The sequence below is a fragment of the Jaculus jaculus genome, chromosome 1 (genome assembly GCF_020740685.1).
Source record: "Jaculus jaculus isolate mJacJac1 chromosome 1, mJacJac1.mat.Y.cur, whole genome shotgun sequence".
NCBI lineage: Eukaryota > Metazoa > Chordata > Mammalia > Rodentia > Dipodidae > Jaculus > Jaculus jaculus.
In genome coordinates, this window is record NC_059102.1 from 209,035,316 (window position 1) to 209,057,253 (window position 21,938).

Consider the following 21,938-nt stretch of genomic DNA (forward strand, 5'->3'; position numbering starts at 1 on the left):
TTCTCATGTTTTTTGTGTGTATGTATATGTGATGTGCATATGGGTATATACGTGTTCAAATGTGTGTGGACTCATGTGGTGGCTTGATTCAGGTGTCCCCCATAAATTTGGTGTTCCGAATGCTAGGTTCCCAGCTGATAGAGATTTGGGAATTAGCACCTCCTGGAGGGAGTGTATTATTGGGGGCAGGCTTATGGAATTATAGCCAGTTTCCCTTTGCCAGTGTTTGGCACACTCTCCTGTTCCTCTTGTCCATCTGATGTTGGCCAGGGGGTGATATGCACCCTCTGCTCATGCCCTCATTTTCCCCTACCACCATGGAGCTTCCCCTCAAGTCTGTAAGCCAAAATAAACCTTTTTTTTTTTCCCCAAAAGCCACTCTTAGTCAGGTTATTTCTGCCAGCAATGCGAACCTGACTGCAACAACGCATGTGGAGGCCAGAATGTAGAGCTCACCAATTTGTCTAGTCTAGCTAGCGGGTGAAACCTGGGGATTTCCTGTCTCTCCCCACCCCCAGCCCTGGGATTATAGACAGGCACCACAAAGGCCAGGATTCATGCTATGTGAATTCTATGAGGGGTCTAAACCCAGGTCATGCTTGCTCAGCAAGCACTTCATCTACTGAGCCGTCATTCCAGCCCAGTTCCTCATGTTTAAATGACCATTTCCTGGAGATAGGCTCTTACAAGGAAAGTGGTGAAGATGATAAGAGGAACTGTGAAAAGACTCTGGGGCTGTAGCTCAGAGGTAGAGTTTTTGCTTGCCCTCAGCATCACAAAAAATAAACAACGACAAAACTATATGAAGCAAGAAAGAAGACTATGTTTCAAAAGGTACTGGGCAGAGCCTTAAATACTGGGTGAGGAATGTGTGCAATTAGAAGCTGGTGTATCTTTGGAAAAGTTGACTAAATTCTTTGGGCCTTGGTTTCCTTCTGGGATTCCAAGAATGGGAATGGGATGACATAATTCTAACACTGTACCCTTATTTTCTATAATTTGCAATGGAAAAACCTAGGAGTGACAGGAATGTCTCATTGGGATAACAGTAAAGGGAGGAGGAATGTGAATGCAGGCATCTGAAATTCTGCATGTCCATGACAGACTCATTTTTCCACACGAACTCCACCTTTGCAGGAACTCACCACTCCTACTTGCTAAGCCCGAAATTCAGCATCATCTTCACCTTTTCCTTTTACTTTTCCTTTTCCTTTTTTCCCTCTCTCCCCAGACCCATCTGTCACCATGTGTAGCCACTGCATCTTCTTAAGAGTCTGCCTTCTGCCCAGATCCTTCCATAGCCTGGCTCTACCTCTTCCATCCTTACAAGGGAAGTCCTTTCTACTGAAGAAGGCAGAGCTTGGTCTCTCCTTGCTTAACACTTAGCCAACTGATCCTTCTCCCAGCACTGAGACCCACCTTTGACCTTTGACTTGTGGAGATGGTCTTGAGGTCCTTGGAGATTGATTGAAAGTTTCAGGCTCCTGGACCTTGGAATGTGCTGCTCTCCTTGTCTGGACCATTCCCAGTCCAGACCTCTTTTCATGCCTCACTTAAGTCCAGGTAACACTTTTTCTGGGACAAACATAACAGACTTTGCAGGGTATTGTTTGCATGGTGCATACTGGCTGGAATCTGGAAGGCAGCCAGTCCCCAATTAGCTCATCTAGTGATAGAAAGCACTACATGAGTTACTGGGGAAAGTGGCCAACATCTGTCCAAGCAACTTGAAGTCTAAGCTACTCAGAAGCTAACAATCTGACATGATGTTTGCACGAGTGCAATAGTGGCACACAGCCATGGTGGGTAACCAACTGCTCTAGGATTGGCTAACAGATATGCTCAGTGGAAAGGAACCCATATCTGGAACTGAGAAACATATCCAAATAATGATTTTGCTTTCCAATATCCTCACTAATCTTGGGCTACTAGAGGGTCCACACCCATTAAATTCTCTTTAAACTAATAATGGTTATCCCACTTAACCTGTGCTGACTTTACTCTCTGTTGGAGAATATCCTTCTTTTTTAAGATGAGAGCAGGATCTGAGGAGAGAAACAACTCATCACATGTCGCCATGGCTCCAGCTGAATGTACAGAGGAATTGTGGAAATGAGCAAGAGTGATGCTTTCTTGGTGAACCAGATGTCAGCACAAGGGTGAAGGAGATAGAACCTGAAGATACTCAACACCCACCAAAGCAGAGATTCCAGAGGCTCCCTATCACTGAATCAGACTTAAAATGGACCCAACATGGCTCAGGGAATTTTGCAGAAGAGGGGGCAGAAAGATTGTTAGAGCCACAAGTTGGGACATTATGCACAGAGATATCGCCTCTTCCCCATAAACTATGGCTGCCTCCACAGTGCATGGCCACAATACCCATGGGGATGACCTGCAGCCCCAGTGAAGAAGGTCCCTTTGGAAAAGGGACAGGGATGAGGGAAAAGATAGCACCAACATACACTGTTTATATACTAAGTATGTCCATAACTAATAAATTCTTAAAAAAAAAAACCTGACCAAACAGTTATCAGTATGCAGAGGTTTGCAACAAAGAATCAGTATGCACCATGCAAACAATACCCTGCAAAGTCTGTTATGTTTGTCCCAGAAAAAGTGTTACCTGGACTTAAGTGAGGCATGAAAAGAGGTCTGGACTGGGAATGCTCCAGACAAGGAGAGCAGCACATTCCAAGGTCCAGGAGCCTGAAACTTTCAACCAATCTCCAAGGACCTCAAGACCATCTCCACAAGTCAAAGGTGGGTCTCAGTGCTGGGAGAAGGATCAGTTGGCTAAGTGTTAAGCAAGGAGAGACCAAGCTCCTCCTTCTTCAGTAGAAAGGATTTCCCTTGTAAGGATGGAAGAGGTAGAGCCAGGCTATGGAAGGATCTGGGCAGAAGGCAGACTCTTAAGAAGACTGCAGTGGCTACACCTGGTGACAGATGGGTCTGGGGAGAGAGGGAAAAAAGGAAAAGGAAAAGGTGAACATGGAGGTCACTCCATGTTCCGTACCGATAGCATGTGGTATCTTCAGCAGTAGGGTCTTACCACTAACCTCTGGTGGGTAATCAAGTGCTCTGACAGAAATCTGTCTTGTTTTAGGAAACCTTGTAGGTCTCTGATCAATAGTTAATTGTGAGTGTTAGTTGCATCCTGGTACTGGGAGTTATAGGCCAGTACCAAGGAAAAAGAAAGAAGATAGAAAAAAGAAAAAAAAAGGAAATGGGAGAAATTTAAAGTCAGGCTTCATCTCACCCTCTCCAGGGCCCTCCAATCCAGGTACTCCCCATAAGGTCCTGTTGATGGTTCAACCTTTTAGTCTATCTTCAATGATACACAATTCTATGGTACCAAATCCAATTGGGTTCAGTTTTGTGCTACCCCTCACCCTTCTCCCTCCCTTGGGTACTTTTTTTTAACGTCTGCATTTTCCACTGAGTGCTTGGCATTTAGTGTTGCATGCTTTGTGACTGAAAATGGTAAAATTCTACACCCTCCCAAAACCCTGCCTTTCTTTTGTGTATACACACACAGCTTATAGAAGGAATGATTCAAGATGCATGTGGAAGTAATAGCTATGTATCAGCCTGACAATGTGTCATCCTTTCACATCTTGATTCTGACTATATCCTGTGGCATCTCAAATATGGTAATGTAAAGTTCTTCTTAAGGCTTCATTGGTTATCTGGTGGGTGGACCATGAGAGGGAGTCAATTCTTCCCATTTCTTCTCCACACATGAAGGGTATAATAAGAGAGAAAAATGTATTAGATACACTTTAAAGAAAACTGGAAAAGTTCAGTGCTATATATACTTACAAATGTGTGCATGCACTTGGTAAAGCACATAACAAAAATTTACCCACTAAATACTTGTATTGTGTGTATGTGCTGATGGGATTGAACCCAGAGCCTCATGTGTGCTAAGCAAATGCCCTACCTCCAGCCCCTATAAACAATTTTGTAAGTTGATAGCATAGAGCATTATTGCTAACACATTGCACAATAGATCTCCAGAACTTTTCTATCTTGAATGACTGAAACTTTCTACCCATTGAACAGTTATCTATTTCCCCTCTCTTCCCACTGCCCCTGATAACCACCATGCTGCCTCTTTTTCTGAGCCTGGATACTTTAGGAAATTGAGATCTGGCTGGTAGACTTTGTAAGCAATTGCCTTTAATGGCTGAGCCATCTCCTCAGCCCTTTGAGTCTAGCTGCATAGATACCTTCATTGAGTGGGATCATACAGGACCTGTACCTGTCTGGGAATGGCTTATTCCACTTAACACAATTTACTTAATATTTATTCAGCATGTAGCATATCACTGGATTTCCTTATTTTAGGTTATATCCCCTTGCATGTATCTATCACATTGCTTTGTATCCATTCATTCATCAGTGGACATTTAAGTTGTTTCCACAGTTTGGCTATTGTGAGCAATACTAAAGTAAAAATAGGTGTATGCATAAATTTTTAAGATCCTGTTTTCAAGTCTTTGGGATACATTCGCAGAAGTGGGATTTACCATATGCTTTTTAAATGACTTATTTTATCAAAATCAGACTAATATACCCTTTAAAAACAAAAATTGTGAAAGATTAAATTGCTCTGAACTTTTAGTTAGTGCCATACAAAATATTCTAACCCTGGAGGGTTTGTGCATGAATATTTAGCAAATTCTTATTTATTTATTTACTTATTTATTTATATGTGTGTGTGGATGCACGAGGGCCTTTTGCTGCTGCAAACAAATGCCAAATGCTTCCACCACTTTTTGCATCTAGTTTTACATGATACTGGGTAATTGAGCCCCCAAATGTCAGGCTTTGCAAGCAAGAGTCTTTAACCAGTAAGCCACCTTCCCAGCCCAGACTATTTTCTTTTTAAAAATATTTTTATTATTTATTTATCAGAAAAAGAAGCAAAGAGACAGACAGAGTGAGAAAGAGAAAGAGAGAGAGAGAATGGGTGTTCCAAGGCCTCTAGCCACTGTATATGAACTCCAGATGCATGAGACACCCCTGCTTCTGGCTTACATGAGTATTGCAGAATTGAACCAAGGTCCTTTGGCTTTGCAGGTAAGTAAGTGCCTTAACTGCTAAGCCATTCCTCCAGCTCAGACTTAGTATTTTCTAATAGTCCTTTCAAAGTTGTATCTAAGTTATATGCTGAAATATGTTCAAGGACTCAAAGTGAAGTGAGAGTGAGGTTGAACTGAAGAGGAATATCCAGGACCTGAGAAAAAACAACTTTGACTTTTTTTTAACTACACAGCATTCACTTTATACACAATAGGGGCCCCTTCTACAAAGCAAAAGACAGCTGGGTGTGGTGGCTCACATCTTTAATACTAGCACTTGGGAGGCAGAGGTAGGACAATCTCCCTGAATTTAAGGGCAGCCTGGGACTACAAAGTGAGTTCCAGGTCATCCTGGGCTAGAGTGAGACTGTACCCAGAAAAAACAAAAGAATTGAAAATAAAATTTTTTTAAAAAAAGCAAAATACAGATGTGGGCCCCCAAATGCCTTTGAAACGTGTGAAAAATGTGGAAAACATAATTCTATCTTGAACAACCACTGAAAAACTCATGATTTATTTGACACCAGAGATTCATGAAATGAACTTTTGACATCCTTCCCAGAATGTGGTGCCTTGGACAGTGGAGAAGAATTCAGCCTCTGTTCTCTTTCCTGTGGAATAAGTTCTTTTCTGCATTATGGCAGTGTTGCAGTTGAACACTCCCCAGGTATACTGCTGTCAGAGTCTGACAGTTTTCACCAATATTAGTAACTTCCCATAACTAAGTTTGTGTGTTAATACATCTATCTAAATTTAATCTTCTGACTGCTAATTGACTTGTAGATCTTATGCCATGTGCAACAGGCCCTGTGGAGAGAAATGACATATATATTTACTTTTTCCTTAGTGTTGGGAATGTCAGAGTCACTTATTAAGTACCTGAATTTATTAATATGTTTGGCTGTATTGATTGAGGCATAAAATATTTTTGGTAAACAATTAAAAGGTGTTATTAGGAAAATCATCATTCTGCCTGACAAGCAGTGCCAGGGTGCAGGAGACAGACACTGACCTACCAAAGCAAGAGATCCAGAGGTTTCTGAGAGATCATCACTGAAGTAGACTTAAAACACACTGCCAAGGCTCAGGGAATTTTGTAGAAGGGGGATGGAAAGACTGTAAGAGCCACAGGTTGGGATGTCATGCCCAGAGGCACTGCCTCTCTCCAATACCTGACTGCTGTTCCCACAATGCATAACCCACAACCCCATGGGGAATACCAGCAACCCCACTGAGGAGAGTCCCCTGTGGAATGGGGGCAGGGAGGAGAGAAAAGATGGTACCAACACATGATGTATCTATACCAAGTGTGTTCTTAATAAATATTTAAAAAAAGAAAATCATCAGATATAGTTTAGTTTCTCTTTAGGACTAGAGTATGTATCAATCACTTTCTTCCAGTGATTTTCACAAAGGTATTTGTATTGGCATAGAAACTTATTTCAAAACACAAGATGGGAAGCTTGGTGTGGTTGCTCATGTCTTTAGTCCCAGCACTCAGGAGACTAAGATAGGAGGATCACCATGAGTTTGAGGCCAGCCTGGGGCTATCAAGTGAATCTCAGGTCAGCCTGGGTTACAATGAGATACTGCCTCAAAAGTAAAAACAAAAATAAGATGGGATGTCAGGAGTATAATTCAGTGGATAAAACGATTGCTGGGCAAGCATGAGGACCAATGTTCAGATCCTTCGTACCTATGTAAAGGCAGGCATGGCGGCACATACCTTCTGCAGTCACGGCGTGGCGGCACGTCAGGGGTCTCTGGGGCTCACTGGCTACCGAGGCTTAGCTGAAATCGGTGAGCATCATTTAATGAGAGATCGTGTCTCAAAAAATAAACTGGAGAGTGAATGAGTAGACATCTGTCAACTTCTGGCCTCCACATACATGTGTACCTGCATACACATACATGAGCCCATAGTACATATGAATGTACGTGCACACACATATGCATATGCAAGCAACTCCAAAGGTGGTCAATGCTGAGTTTAGAGTTTGAGAAAATGAGCTTTCAAATCAGTATTTTAGTAAGAAACTCATTGAGTGTGAACCATAAGTGATTACATGTAGATTTTTATAAATCTCTTTGTAATCAACCTACTTACTGTTTTAATAACAGTATAATATTCTAAGGGTCCTCACTATCCCAAAGGGTCACTGGCCACCGATGTCCCAGGCACAGGAGGAGTTGGGGGGAGCAGGGTGAGTGCGATGGGCAGTGAACCACCTGGGAGACAGTCTGATGGGTAGCACTTTGTCTCGTTTATTCAAAAGGGGAGTGGGTTTACAAACACTTGGGAAAGGTGGAGAAGGCACATACAGACTATCAGGTGATTGGATATGTAGGTTTGTGGGTTGCTGTCTAATTGGCTGGTGTTGGAAGGCAGAGGTTGTAAGGGCAAAGTTGCAAGGGAGATAACAGAAGGGGTAAGAAAAGCTTTGTGACTTCAGCCACATATTGGAGAGCTACAGCACCAGGCAGACTGTTGACTACCATATAAGGGTTTCTTGGGCAGCTGTCCACAAGGTCAGGAAATGTGTAGTTGGGGGGGGGGCAGAACCTTAGACTACAGAATGCTCAGGTGCTTTGGGATATGGGGGAGGCCTTCCCTCCTGTTCTTCTGGGCGAAGATGAGGCACACTACGACCTGGATCTCGCAGGAAGGGAGGACCAGCTTGGGATCCAGAGTGGATTCCCAAAGATAAGACCAAGGCCAGCTGCAACACCCGCAGCCCAAGGTCCCCAGCCATTGTCTAACAGCCCAGGCCAGCTTTCTCACAGTCCCAGGCCGTGTTTAGCAATGCCTGACAACATTCCATTGATGAAATACAGCATTGTTCCCTCACGTGGCTCCCAGTTTGTGATGAACAATTTTTACTATCATATTATAAACATTTTATACCAGTCACTCACTATGACTTTCATATGTTTAGCACCAAGAAAAACGTTCAACCTCCTCAACCAACTCATAAGAATAACATCTTTTCTGTCACAGAGCAATAAGGAAGATGCTTTGGAAAGAGATGCCAGACTGAGGCACAACGGGCTTAAGACCTGCTCTTACAACTCATCTACAAAAGTGATTTTTGCTTAGTCATTCCCAGGCTGTTTTCTCACCAGGAACATGAAGACAATATTACCTACTATGTCAGGTGCTATACAATGACTGGCCAGCAGTGGTTGTTTAGTAACTTGTGTGTTTCCCAAGCACATAAATCCATTTACCTTTTGGGATAGTTCACTGTAGGCTGATTTCTGTATCCATCTCTCCTCATGAGAGGATGAGTCCCTTAAGGGAAATACCGCAGTTGATTGCTCAGCAGATTCCTAATACCTAGAACAGTTCTAGAACATGTCAAGACATTAGAGAGTATTGTTTGGTTTTCCCATAGTCTCAGAAGTCAGCCTGCAGCAAGAGGAGAGTTGGATAGGCAACAACTTGCTCTCTCCATTCTGCCTGGAAAAGTGAATATATTTCACTAGTGAGCTCATATTTTCTCTCTTCAATTTTTTTCTGTTTTTCTTCCTTTATTTTTCCTTAGCGCTGTGATATATAGTCCAGGTTGGCCTTGAACTCATGATTCTGCCTCAGCCTCCCCAGTGCCGAGATGACAGGTATGCACCACCAATACTTGACTTTCTCTGCTCTGCAGTCTCTGATCTCCACTTTTCTCACTTTAGGCTAAGACCATTCCCCAGTCAATGGTGATATTGGAACCCTAGAGTTGTTTTGACTTTCTGTTATCTCATTTTTGCATTTCTTGCTCTTATAATTACAGTAGAGAAAGAGAATCACCTTGGATGCTTGTTGCTTTCATGTAAATATCCAATCAGTGGCTTTTTGTAATTATTTCCTAACTTTTTCTACTTCTTCCTATCACATCAGAGGCCTTGATTTCTTACCAGAGATGGAGTCTGTTTCTCCTCTGGTGTTCCACAGCACTCAGACCAGGAAGTCAGAGAATAAATGGTGTTCATGGCATGAGCTGAATATGGGTCTAAAGTGAGGCCCCAGTGATCATGTGACCTGTTACTCTGGGAACAAGCTCATTGCTCTTTAGAGCTGAACAGGACTTTAGTGGTCATTTTAATTAAATCCTTATTCTTTCTCTTTTTTGTTGGGTGGAGGGGAACAGGGCTGACACAGGGTCTCACTTTGTAATGCAGAGTGTCCTCAAACTCATGTAAACTCTCCTTCCTCAGTTTCTGAAATGCTAGTGATAAGATTTACTATAAGGCCACCATGACTTCTTTTGTTTGAATTAGGCATACATATTGGGTACAATGTGATATATATATAGTGTGTGTGTGTGTGTGTGTGTGTGTGTGTGTGTGTGTGTATGGTATTGATCAAATCAAGATAGCTATCATACTCATCACCTTACACATTTTGTAATTTCTTTGTGGTGTGGACATTAAAGACTCTTACTTTCACCTATTCTGAAACACCAAATATAATGTAGTCAGCCATGGCCACCCTCCTGCGCACTAGAGCACTTGGTTAATTCGGCCTGTCTAGCTGAAACTTCATGCCTGTTGACAAGTTTTCCCTGTCATCTCTTCCCAATCTTCCCTAGCGCCTGGTAACCACTCAGATAAAGAAATAATTCACAGAGGATAAATTTCTTGTGCATGACAAGTGGATGAGTGTCAGGGTGAGTCCGAGAATCCCATCCAGTCGTCCTGGCTCTTGAGGCTGAGTTGCTGCCCTCCTCCAGGGCTCTGATATTATGGCTAGATCCAAGGTCACTTGGCCTGAGCAAGGTGGCTTCAGGGAAGATAAATTTATTGCCTACTATTTAACTATAGGCTAGACTAGCCTAAATAAATCTGGTTTCAAATTTAAGATTGAAAACAAATGTTTTATCCAGAGGATTTTATTAACTTCTGTTTTAAACTTTACTGACAACTTCTATAAGTATAAACACTATACCATGATCATAATTCCCTGTTCCTCCCATTTCTTCCAAATCACCCCTCTACTGAATCCTTTCTTTCCAACTAATCTGTCTTCTATTTTAATGTCAATAATTTTTTCCTCCTATTATGAAGGTCTTGGGTAGGCAGCACCAGCCACTATGAGGTCATGAATATCAAGACCACATTTGTCTGGAAGACAAAATTGTAAGCACTCCTCCCCGCCCTTTGGCTCTTAAAATCTTTCTACCACCTCTTCCACAATGGTCCCTGAGCCTTTACTTACCAAGACAACAGTAGTAGTTTTCATCTTAGGGCTTATGATCTCCCCAGCCATGGGCTTTTGATTTAGATTTTTCATTGCCAGGTTGGAATTCCCTCCCCTGGTTTTATTGATTTTTTTTTTTTTTTTTTTTTTATGGGATAGCTTTGAAGTGACTCATTCTCAAACATGTCATAATTAGAATGCCCACTAGATGGCAGGCTTCATCTTTGTTGCAATTGTTTACAAATTGTAAAAGATTTTTAAACCAGGACTTAGTAGATGAAATGAGTGCACACTCGTGCCTTTGGGCCACATAGTGGTCACAGCTTCAAATTATATTTTAAATTATAATTAATTCAAGTTACCAATAAAAAATTAATAGGGGTCAGCACTTGTAACATTATGTACCTACAAGAGGATAAACTCAACTCCAGCTCTGAGCCCCGCTGGCTCTTTCATAACCAATGGCTACTTTGAAGTTTGATTGATTTCCCAGAGGCTGACAGTAACATGCTGGAGAATCTGTTTCCAGTGCCTGAACTGGTTTGGGACATACTTTCCACACTGTATCCATCTCCATTACTTTGATCCCATCTGTTTGAGAATAAAAGCAGCTATTTTCTTCAGTAGGGGGTTGTTACCACGTACTCAATGTTCTATTTCTGGCTTCTCTACCCCTTCCTCTTCTCCCAACAACTTCTTGAAGCCTCTTCTTCATTCAAGGTCCCCATGCAAGGCTGCCAGTAGACAGATATGGTAAGGAACCCAGGCACTCCCATATGCTCATGGAGATCCTCATCCTAGAGGAAGATGGGCCACTAGAGAGCAAAACCCAATATAGCTGTGCACTTCCCATGCTAACAGACACCAGGAGAGGCCTGAGCGAATTTCTTAAGCTTGAGAGTTAAGCAGGTAAAGGAGGATGGAGAAAGTGGTAAGAAAGAGAAAAGAGTATGCAAGAAACTGCCTAGAGGTGAGAATGGATCTAGCACCTTGAACAGTGGGAATGTGTGAAGATGAGGTGGTTGGTTGGGGGGTGGAGGTAAGGGGTAGCAAAAGGTAAGCAGGAAACATACATGGCATGCCTGCTCACCAAGTAGAGCAATTTAGAGTGAGATATTGTGCAATTGTAAGCATTTTAATTCTATATGCATACATATAGAAATCACATATTTACATGCAATAGTAATTAAATATACACAGACACCCAGAGGTGTATATGCGAGAATGTAAGATTAGTACTCTTCATTGCCATAAGGAGAAAAACAATGTCTCTTCCTCCACTCAGATATATCACTTCCCTTTCATGCAATAACCACTCTTGTTTTCCTTAAACTGGAGGTCTGTAGATGTTTCTGGACCTAGTGCTCCTTCACAGAAATTGCTTTAAACATCTTTTTTATTTTCATTTTTCTGATAACATAAAACACTTTAGCATAAGAATATTCCAGGTCATCTGATAAATTCCCATCAGTTCTTTTTCACTATTTCTGAAAACATTTTATGTATTCAGTGCTATCATAACACACTTCAAATAGTGGTAGCAGGAAACATAGTAGCGCTATACTGAGCATGGATAAAAGTAAATTTAGAATAGGTGGACCAGCCAATGGGTTAAAGAAATCAGTGCTGGTAGGAATAAGGAGATGTGATCTATGTTGTTAGCAGCTCCATTACATTTTTAAAAGAAAAGCTGCTTGTTGTGGAGTGCCTATCCTGCTCCAGAGCAAACGAGGGTCCAAGCATTGCCTTTCAGGATGTGCCTGGTGTATGGTGGGATGTTAGTAGTTTTCAATCAAGAACTGGAAGCTGGGAGGAGTGGGTGGGGCTCAGATCTCTTTGATGGCTTGTTCCTCTGAGAATAAATAGCTTCTAGGGAGAGGAGAAGGCATCTGGATTTCCATTTGGCTGCAGTTTGTAACAGCTCACTCCACCCACAGACAACACAAAGGAGGGTGGGCCTGCCAAGGAAGCAGACCATGGGCTCCCAGCCAGTCCACTAAGCAGGCTTTCTCTCCAGCATGCTCAAGGACCTGGGGGGGGGGGGGATAGGAACTTAATAAAAAAAAGAAAGATGTTTAAAAGTATTCATAAACAAAAGAATATCACTATTGAGATAAAAACATCGACATAAGAAAGTAGCTTGAACAACATTTTGACGATATACTGGAAACAACATCTTTTTCCCCAATTTATTTCATTTTGGTAAAATACATGCAACTTAAAATTTATCATTTTAATCACATTTAAGTATACAGTTCAGTTCACTTTAAGTACATTCACATTGCCAGACAGGTCTAACTTCAAACTCACTTTCCTTCCAAGCTAGGTTTTCTTTATACTTTCTGGGCAGAACAAATGACAATGACAAAGCTTCTCTTTCTCTTCATCCTTATCTTGGGTCTAGTGTACAGTGGCACATTGTTAGTATGAGCAAGGTCGCTCAGTGGCAGAGTGCTTGCCTAGCATAGGAAAAGTGCTGGGCTTGGTCCCTAGTACTACAAGGAAACAAAAGCTTTTATATAGCATGTAGCTGTAGCCAAATTCTAAAACCTATCTTCAATTGAATTTAAAATAAGCAACTCATTTCACTCTAAATGAGGAAAACTCTGCCCCAGACTCCATGGCACCAGCACCAGGCTCCCACAAGTCCCTAGAGATGGAACTGTGGGGGAGCAGGATCTAAGACTTCTCCAAGTGTACTAAATGTTCTGACAGTGTTCAGTTTGCAAAGCACATACCAACTAACACAAACAGGTATGTTCCACTCAGGACATGGGTGGGGTGGGTGATGATAGAACCAGTCTCACTGTGTTATCAAGATAGAATGAGGTCATGGGTATAGAGCAGTTGGCACACATAGTAAGCTGTCTCAATAAGGATGAGCTAATTTTATTCATGCTATTGTAATCTCAGAGAAGTAAGTCACAAGAAACCAACCAGCTTGCTTTTCAGGAATTTTAAGAAGAATGTTTCAATTTTGGATCTTAGTCTCCTGCTATTAAAGGAATGACATATATTTAATGTTTCTAGCTTATATTAGTCTAGATGGAATATAATCAATGAATCTATAAGAAATGTAAATGGACCTAGGACTTCCAGTGAAGCGATAGATGTTGCACTTCCCTCCTCTGAAAGGGCAGTGGAAGAGATTCCACTGATGGTAGCTAACAAGAATACTGTGACTCAGGCTGGAGAGATGGCTTAGTAGTTAAGCACTTGCCTGTGAAGCCTAAAGACCCCAGTTTGAGGCTTGGTTCCCCAGGTCCCACGTTAGCCAGATGCACAAGGGGGCGCACGTGTCTGGAGTTCGTTTGCAGAGGCTGGGAGCCCTGGTGCGCCCATTCTCTCTCTCTCCCTCTATCTGTCTTTCTCTCTGTGTCTGTCGCTCTTAAATAAATAAATAAATAAATAAATAAATAAATAAATAAATAAATAAATAAGAATTCTGTGACTCTGAGCCTGACCCCTTTAGACAATATATAACTACCTTATCTCAGGAGCCAGCTGCCTGTACTTAATCTTTATTTGACAGAACCTTACACTCATGGATGTAAATCCCTCCCCTCTCTAAACATGAGAGAATTCAGACAAAGAATTGTAAAAGGTGTATATAAGTGTAGCACAATCTGAGTACAGGAGCTCTGTCAGGTTTTTGGCATTAGCCACAGAGGTCTGCATGAAAATAAAGGCTCTCTCACTCTCTCTGAAGTGAATTTTGCCTGATTATTCTCATTAACTCATTAATTCCTGTAACAGTACAAGGAGACATCATGTGGTAGTTTGGATCTGCCGAGTGCTGGGCTGCAGTCTGGAGTGTGACCTGAAGGCTTGGTCTCCAACCTGTGGTATTATTGGGAAGTAATGTAACCTTTGGAGGTATAGCCTAGTGGAAGGAAGTTAGGTAATTGCAACTAATCACTTCAGGGGACCCTGGTCCCTTTTTCTAATTGCTTCTTAACTTCTATGAGGTAAGCACCTTCCTCTGCCATGGATACCCACCACAATTTTCCACATCAGGGCCAAGTGACCATGGATGAAACCTCTGGAACTGTGAGTCAAAATAAACCTTTTCTTCTTAAGGGAAGTATTGATGGATCTTTTGTTGCAGTGATGGAAAGCTGACTAGTGTAGTCTATAACACACATATCCCTGGGCACTGTATGATCTACCAGATCACCCTTACCCCCAATCTAGTCATGAAGGAGGAGAAAACTGTTTTCTGATGAATGAATGCTAAAATAAGTAGATTATACTACTTTTTGAGCATCCTGGTAAGTCTGATTATTCCAGATATTTTAAGTACCATCAAGTTAATGTACAAAACCAAAAGCAGGATAGGAATATCACAAAAACTCTCTTAGGTAACAATTTTGGAAACTGTTGAAGAATAGAAATTGTTTATGGTACAACTAAGTGATTGCATGTGCTTTCCTGATGCAATCCTGTTAACAAATATGTCTACATGTCTTTGAGGTCTGTGTTTAATATGCAAAAATTAAAATTGGTGCCTGATTGTGACATGAACATTTTTGCCAAGCATTTTATAATGTAAATATAAATAAAACAATTGTAAAGGTTTGTCAGAGGAGAAAAAAAAGAAATGAAGAATAAACTGTAAAATGGGGAAATTTATGTTTAATAGTATTTAATGATACAGAATGTCATGTTGTAAGAAAGGAGCAAGCTTTTTAAAAAAGAGATGAAGGACAACTGGAGAGATGGTTCAGCGGTTAAGAACATTTCCTGTGCAAACATAAGGCCATAAGGAGGCCTGACAGAACACTGAAGTTTAATCCAAGCACACACATAAACAATTGGGTGTGACCATGTGCATCTATAACCTAGTCCCATAAAGATTCAGAGACCCAGGAATCTCCAAGGCTCATAAAAACAAAGTCAGGAAGCTCTGGGAATCTTTAAGACTGCAGCTCAGGAAGAATGAGCAGAAAGGCGATGGAGCAGGACATGCAACATTCTCCTCCAGCCGCTGTAGGCAAGCACAATACACATGGATACACAAAGAAGTGGGGGAGCAAACTGAGAGAGTTGACCTTTGCCTTAGCATCTGGGCTTAGCTATTGATAGTGTTGTCCACTCACAGGGGCAACAAATCTCAGTGCCTTATTCTGGCCAGAGCTTCACCCCCAATTTGTCTACTCTTTCCTTGGGCCTTAGGATCTCATCACCAGGCCTCGGTTGGGGCTTTGAGCTCTGTGGTTGAATTTCGGGTTTGATCCTGACTTCTCCTGACTCTGCCTCATCGGTCAGTCTTTGAGTGTTTCTCTCACTCTCACCCCATCTCTTAGAACCAAGGAGAGACCTACTGTCTCACTCACCTTGTAGCAGAGATCAGAAAACTTTAAGTGGAAGCTCACCTTTCCTTGTAGCATCAATGCTCTTTCTTATGAACTTGACTTAGTAGCTGGGACAAGGTGAGGGGTATGGGTCCCTGTGTTCCAACCAAAACTGTTATGAGAATAAACTCCCATATATTTATTTACTTAGGTGGCTCATGGAATGGCATAACACACATCTGCTGGTGGACATGGGGTCCCTATAAGACCATGAGGGATGACCACAGCAAGCAAGTCACAGCTTGAGATTGATAGGTGTTCATTTGAGTGGAGTGCATGCCAAGCAGGGTTCTCATTTGTCAAATGAATGTGTAAGAATACATACATCAAAAAGGCAGATGAGATAAAAATCAGCTGGTTCCAACCATAAGTAGCTTATGAAGCAAGTGAGGTAAAGGAAATGTAAGACAGCTTGTGGTCTGGACAGTGGGAGTGTGTGTGTGTGTACACATGTACGTGCACACATGCGCAGACTTCTGGGGAAGAAAGAAGGCAGTTATCTTAAAGGACTAAAATAGACTGAATCCCAGAATGAACAATTCCTTAACTGTACATCAGGGCTTGAAAATGAGACAAAGGCAGAAGGAAGAGGCAAGAAGATCAGGTTGCAGATTGCGGCCCTACTCGTCTGGCCTGGGCCCTCCATTTTACAAATGATTAGACTCACAAAGAGTCAAAAGACTGGCTGTCATTTACAGATTTTAGTAAATTACTTTGATCACTGATGAGCATCTAGAGTGTAGTGATGCAATAAGCATAGGTATGTGTGTTGTGGGCTGACTGATTCTTGGGAGTGGACTAGCAGGATCATATTGTTCTATGTTAGTATATAAACAATGGCATATTAGTCATAAGGGAGGAAGAAAGTATGCCATTTTCAGGAAAATGGATGGAACTATAGAGTATCACAAAGTAAGCCAGAATCAGAAAAACTAATATTTTGTTTTCTCTCATATGTGGAATCTAGTTTTATTTTTTAAGACATGAAAATAAAAGGGAAGAGGAAAGGAAGTAGGGGTGAGGAAGGGTAACAGGGAATGAATATGATCAAAGTATGTAATACACATGAAAAGGGTACAATGACATCCATAGCCCGTTACACTTAGCACACTAATTTTTAAAAGTACTAGACTAAAGCCTAATTCTCAACATTCCTGTCAAGAATGCTAAGAAGCAGTCTATGTATTTGGTTTTATTTCTTTTCTTCGTCTTTTATATTTTTTGTTTGTTTTCTCGAGGTAGAGTCTCACTCTAGTCCAGGCAGTCTAATGGTCTCTTGGTGGTCTCTAAACAGTGATCCTCCTACCTCTGCCTCCCAGGTGCTGGGATTAAAGGCGTGTGCCACCATGCCTGGCTATATGTGGTTTTCTGATGTTCAGAAGATTCAGCATTAAAGTGGCCTTAGTACTAGCAAGTACCTTGAAAATGATTTACAGAGGGACATTAGATGAGGATCCTCCCATGGAGAATTCTCTGACCAGCGTGAGCACGCACCCAGGCCCCACAGCCTAGGCATGCACTGCTCTAGCATATCCATAAAGCACTCACTGTCACTGCGGCCTTCCACATTAGGAATCCCCAGTTCATTTTCCTAACAGGGTGGTAGAGGCTTCTCCACTATCTTCTGTCTCCTGCTCCTCTCCCAGGCCTATTCTTCCCAGGATACATGGCTGCAGGCACTTGACTAAGCAGAGCTGGGAGAGGTTGCTCTTGTTTACCCAGAATGTGATGATCTAGTCTATAGGGTAAGACTAGAACAGCCAATATATAAGAAGGAGGACGCACTGAGGCCAGGGGAGCTCGGCAGGCGGGGACTAAGCTGTAGGGAGTGGCACATCTAAGGAGGTCCACCCAAGCAAGAGCAGGTTTGAGAGCAGCCAGCCTGCACTAATTACTTTTTATGCTCTAATGGGCATTGTTTTTATACCCACCACAAGATGAAATTTTTTTAATGCAACCAAAGGAATGCCTCCTGGCTAGCCCTACTCATTGGGAATTCATTTTTTTTTTTTTTTTCTTTTTTTGGTTTTTCAAGGTAGGGTCTCACTCTGGCTCAGGCTGACCTGGAATTCACTATGGAGTCTCAGGGTGGCCTCGAACTCTCGGCGATCCTCCTACCTCTGCCTCCCGAGTGCTGGGACTAAAGGCATGCGCCACCACGCCCGGCTGGGAATTCATATTTTTAAAAGGTTGTCACCTGGTTGAAAAGTTACTTCAGATATTTAAAGCACCCAGAGCCACACATGATCATACATTTATAGAGTATCTGTTTTGCTGTTTTGTAAAGGGTTTAATTTGTTCTGCCTTTGTGATAGTTTTTTTTTTTTTCTGATTATAGAACAACACATGCTCATTTGATATAGAAACTTAGAAACCACAGAAAAGCAAACAGAAGAGATCACTGGAAATCCACAGATTCACTGCTACTCTGTACTATAGAATTCTCAGCTTTATTTTTATGTGTCAAAAGTTATTTGAAAATGTATGCACATTTTAATATTAGCTTATCCCCTAATTTATCCTGAATCCTCTTCCGTGTTCTGGCAAAGTGCCCTATGAGGTTTAACTACACGTCTTAGAAGACTAGAACTCTTGGGGTCTATGCCACTTTCTATCACAGTCTCTGTGCAGTGCTGGGGAGGCAGCAGTGCGCTATTTCATGGGTGAGGTGCTGGACCAGGCTGTATGCATTGTAGGCATTATTCCAGATTACCTAGCCTTGACCCTGGGGAACAGGAGCTTCATGTTGGTTAAGATGCCAGGTGTACTGGACAGAGGGGCATAAAATGCTGATCCTGGTGGTGCATGCAGGTAATGCCAGCGCTGGGAAGGCTAAGATAGGAGGATTCCCTGGGGCTCACTGGTTAGTCAATCAGTTGGTGAGCTCCAGGCCAATGAGAGTCACTATTTCAAAAAGAAGTAAATTGCATACATTAGGAACACCACCAGAAGTTGTCCTCTGTACACCACACACATGTACAAACACTCTCATGTACCCACACAAGAGAGCATTCACACATGCATGCATATCAAATATACACACATGCAAAAAGAAGAAATATTGCAAGAGTTGGGAATTATTTCTTGGATAGTATCCAAACATGGAGACAGATGATGGATAGACTGATAGGTAAATTAAAATATGATAGATAAGTAGGTGATTGGTAAATGATAAGTGAACAACTAGGTAGATAGATTGCATACTTGAGCCTGACTTTTCATATTGGGACAATATTTGGGGGGCTTTTTATTAATTATGTACATGCTTACTATGAAAACATCATGTGTTGGTATCATCTTTTCCCTCCTTCCTTTCCCCATGCTGCTGGGGCCTTCCTCAGCGGCGCTGCATGTTTTCCCTGTGAGGCTGTGGGTTATGACTGTGGGGGCAGCAGTCAGTTATTGGGGCGAGGAAGTGCCTCTGGGCATGATGGGACAATATTTTAAAGTTCTTTACTTTGCATATTTTGTTCTCCAGGAGGTCTCATGTATACGCCCTCTTTCTAAATAAAACACAAGTGTTTCAGTATGTTCTATGGAGCTGTCTGTTGCCCAGCATTTGAGCTCAGCTCATATGGCTCCATTCCCAGCATCCCATAGGGCAATTTTTCTCTGACACATTCTTAAATTGACCCACAGTAAACACCGGCCCTCTGCAAACACTTGAAACAGGGACTAGCAAACATCCACGAGTCTGTCTCCCTTGATATTTGGCATAGTTCCTTGCATGCATGTGGTAGAAACTAACCAATTAATTTTTGAAATGTATGTAGAATAAGGATGGTTAATTGCATCTTTGTACACTATCCTTTACATTTTTACTTGGTCGCAATATAAAAAGAATTCAGAGCTAAATGTCTGAGCAATCCTGGGAACGTTATTTAAACTGTGTTTCCAATTCTCTTGTAGCTCTGGAACTTCCTGTATACTCTCAGGAGAGTACAGAAACCTCTCTGGCCGGGGGCTGTTCCCACACAACACTGGGTTAATGACAGCATCTGTCTCACAGGGCTTCATAGGGACTGAGGCAAAATGGGTAAAGGGCTTACCCATTGTCTAGCACATGCTGACCACGACTTCAGTTTTAGTTTTTGTTAGTTTCATCTTTATCATGTCATAGGATGGAGGAAAAAGTGCCATGTGCCTTGGGCACTGGCAGTTACATAGTTAATTTCCTTCAATTAATTACTAGATGGCTTAGCAAAGAGTCAAAAGAGGAAGGCGCCTCATTTCTATCATTAAATGAATTTCTATTAACAAGCTAATTTCATCAGATCATCCAAGTTTTTCTTTGTCGTGTGCATACGCATTTGTATATGCATGCATGTGCTTATTAGGAGGCTTGACAAGTAAGTCAGAAGCACCATCTCTCGGTCAGAATTGCTTCTGTTCTGCTGTTTTGCTCGCATGGAACACATGTCCTGTTCCCTTATGAACAGTCATAAGTCCGCGTGACACAGATTGGTCGCTGTCTCAGTGCTGCTAAGTGTCAGCTGGAGGACTTTGGAAGTGTCCTCATTAGTAAGAGGAAAAATTAGCGCCTCCATGCTAGTGTGGTTGTGTGGTTTAAAAGGTACCAAAATAATGATGGCACTATCTAAAAGGCACCAAGCACTTGCCCTGAGCAGATGCTGCATGGCCTGGAACTTAAGAGCTTCTTACACAAGGCCCAGCACTTCATGTGTGCTAGCTACTCACAACTGTCGCTACAAATCTGAAGTGGTGGGTGAGCATATGTTGATCTAGTTAGGAAGTTCAGAGGTCACTGTGGGGCTAGGATTTGATTCTGCTCCATTGCCTGGTTTATTCCTGCAGTCTGGCCAACCTGTGTTCCAATTCTATCTCTCTTTTGGGGAGCATTGATCTTTCCTTTTGCTCCTCTCAGGACATCGCATTCTTTTGAGGGCTCAGCACCTGCTTCCAACTTGGATGTGATCCTTCCCTGTCCCCAGGTCTCTGGGAAGCTTTTCCTTCAACGCTGAATCCCCCGGTACTTGTTAAGAATAAGGGACTCTAGACATTTCTGCATCCCTTCTCTCCATCTGAGTTCCTTTCAATTTGCAATCATAAACATGTATGAAACTAATGAATAATATCATCCAGAGATGACTCTCTGCTCTTGGCTTTTACAGTCTGGGCCCAGGACTTTACCACTGTCACCTGTTCACTGTTTCAGGGGAGATGCACAGTGGTTCCTAACCGTGGAAGGTTTCAGCTCCCTCCTTTCTGCTCACCCCATGACTTGGGTCACCTTCAGCGGAGAGTAGGCTGAAGGTAGGAAGCTTCAGACCTCCACTACCAGGAGCAGGACTCTGAGCTTGCAAAGCTAATGAGAACACACACACACATGCTCTCTCTCTCTCACACACACAACAACTCCATAAATCCTGGCCTTCTCCATCACTGAGCTCTCCATAGATCATGCCAGAAGTGCTAGTTTGGAAAAAAACTACTGAAGTCATTGATGCATTAGGATAGAGCTGCTTCAGTGTAAATACTGATGCTATTATCTTACATTTTATGGTACCTTTGTCATGGCATCTATTTTCACCCTGAATTTCACTTCTTCCAACACAGAAGGTATAGTTTAGTGGTGCAGGAGAAAGAAAGGGTTTTAGATGAAGACCGTCCATACAGACAGTCTTGTCCATATAGTTAGGGCTTGGACTCAGCGCTGGAGGTTTTGGCCATACATTAACTCCTAGAGAAGCCCGCTGCTTGGACTATGCAAGACCACAAGTAGAACTGGACATTGTAAATCCAGGCATTTAAACTGTAATCCTGCTAAATAATTTGTTTCCTGTTTTACACAGTTTGCATAGAAGAGGGGGTGGAAAAGACAGAAATGTTTTCCAGTGAATTTCCTTCCTTCCGCCCCCAATCCTGCTAAAGATACAGTGTGCTGATTTCATGGCTGCAATGAAGTTAGTCCCATGTTAGACTTTTGATGTGCCTGCTTGTTTTCCTGGTAGGAATGTCATCTTACACTTTCTATCATTACCATGCAGGCAAGTGCTGGGCCTAGAGGAGGTGTCTGGTGTCTGTACCTAGTTCTGAGTTCTGCTGTAATGTGGCAGGGATCACGGCCCCCCAGCAGACTTCAGCCTCCTTCCTTTTGCCATTCTTTACTCCTGAAATTGACTGCATTCCTAAAACTGACATTGATCTTTTGATGGTTACCTTAGACCTTCATGCTGCCAAATAAAATTGTGTGAGTGTGGTTGTGTGTATACACAACATGAGGGGTTGGTGGATCTCTTAAAGGCATCTTATTCAAGCATCCATTCTTAAATCTTTCTCCTGTGACCT

At 42.2% G+C, this 21,938-nt stretch overlaps 1 protein-coding gene across 2 annotated transcripts in view; it reads left to right on the plus strand.

Moving 5' to 3' along the window:
* Positions 1-21,938, plus strand: part of Pdgfrl (platelet derived growth factor receptor like) — a 56,359-nt gene that overhangs the window by 9,615 nt on the left and 24,806 nt on the right. The window lies entirely within an intron of this gene.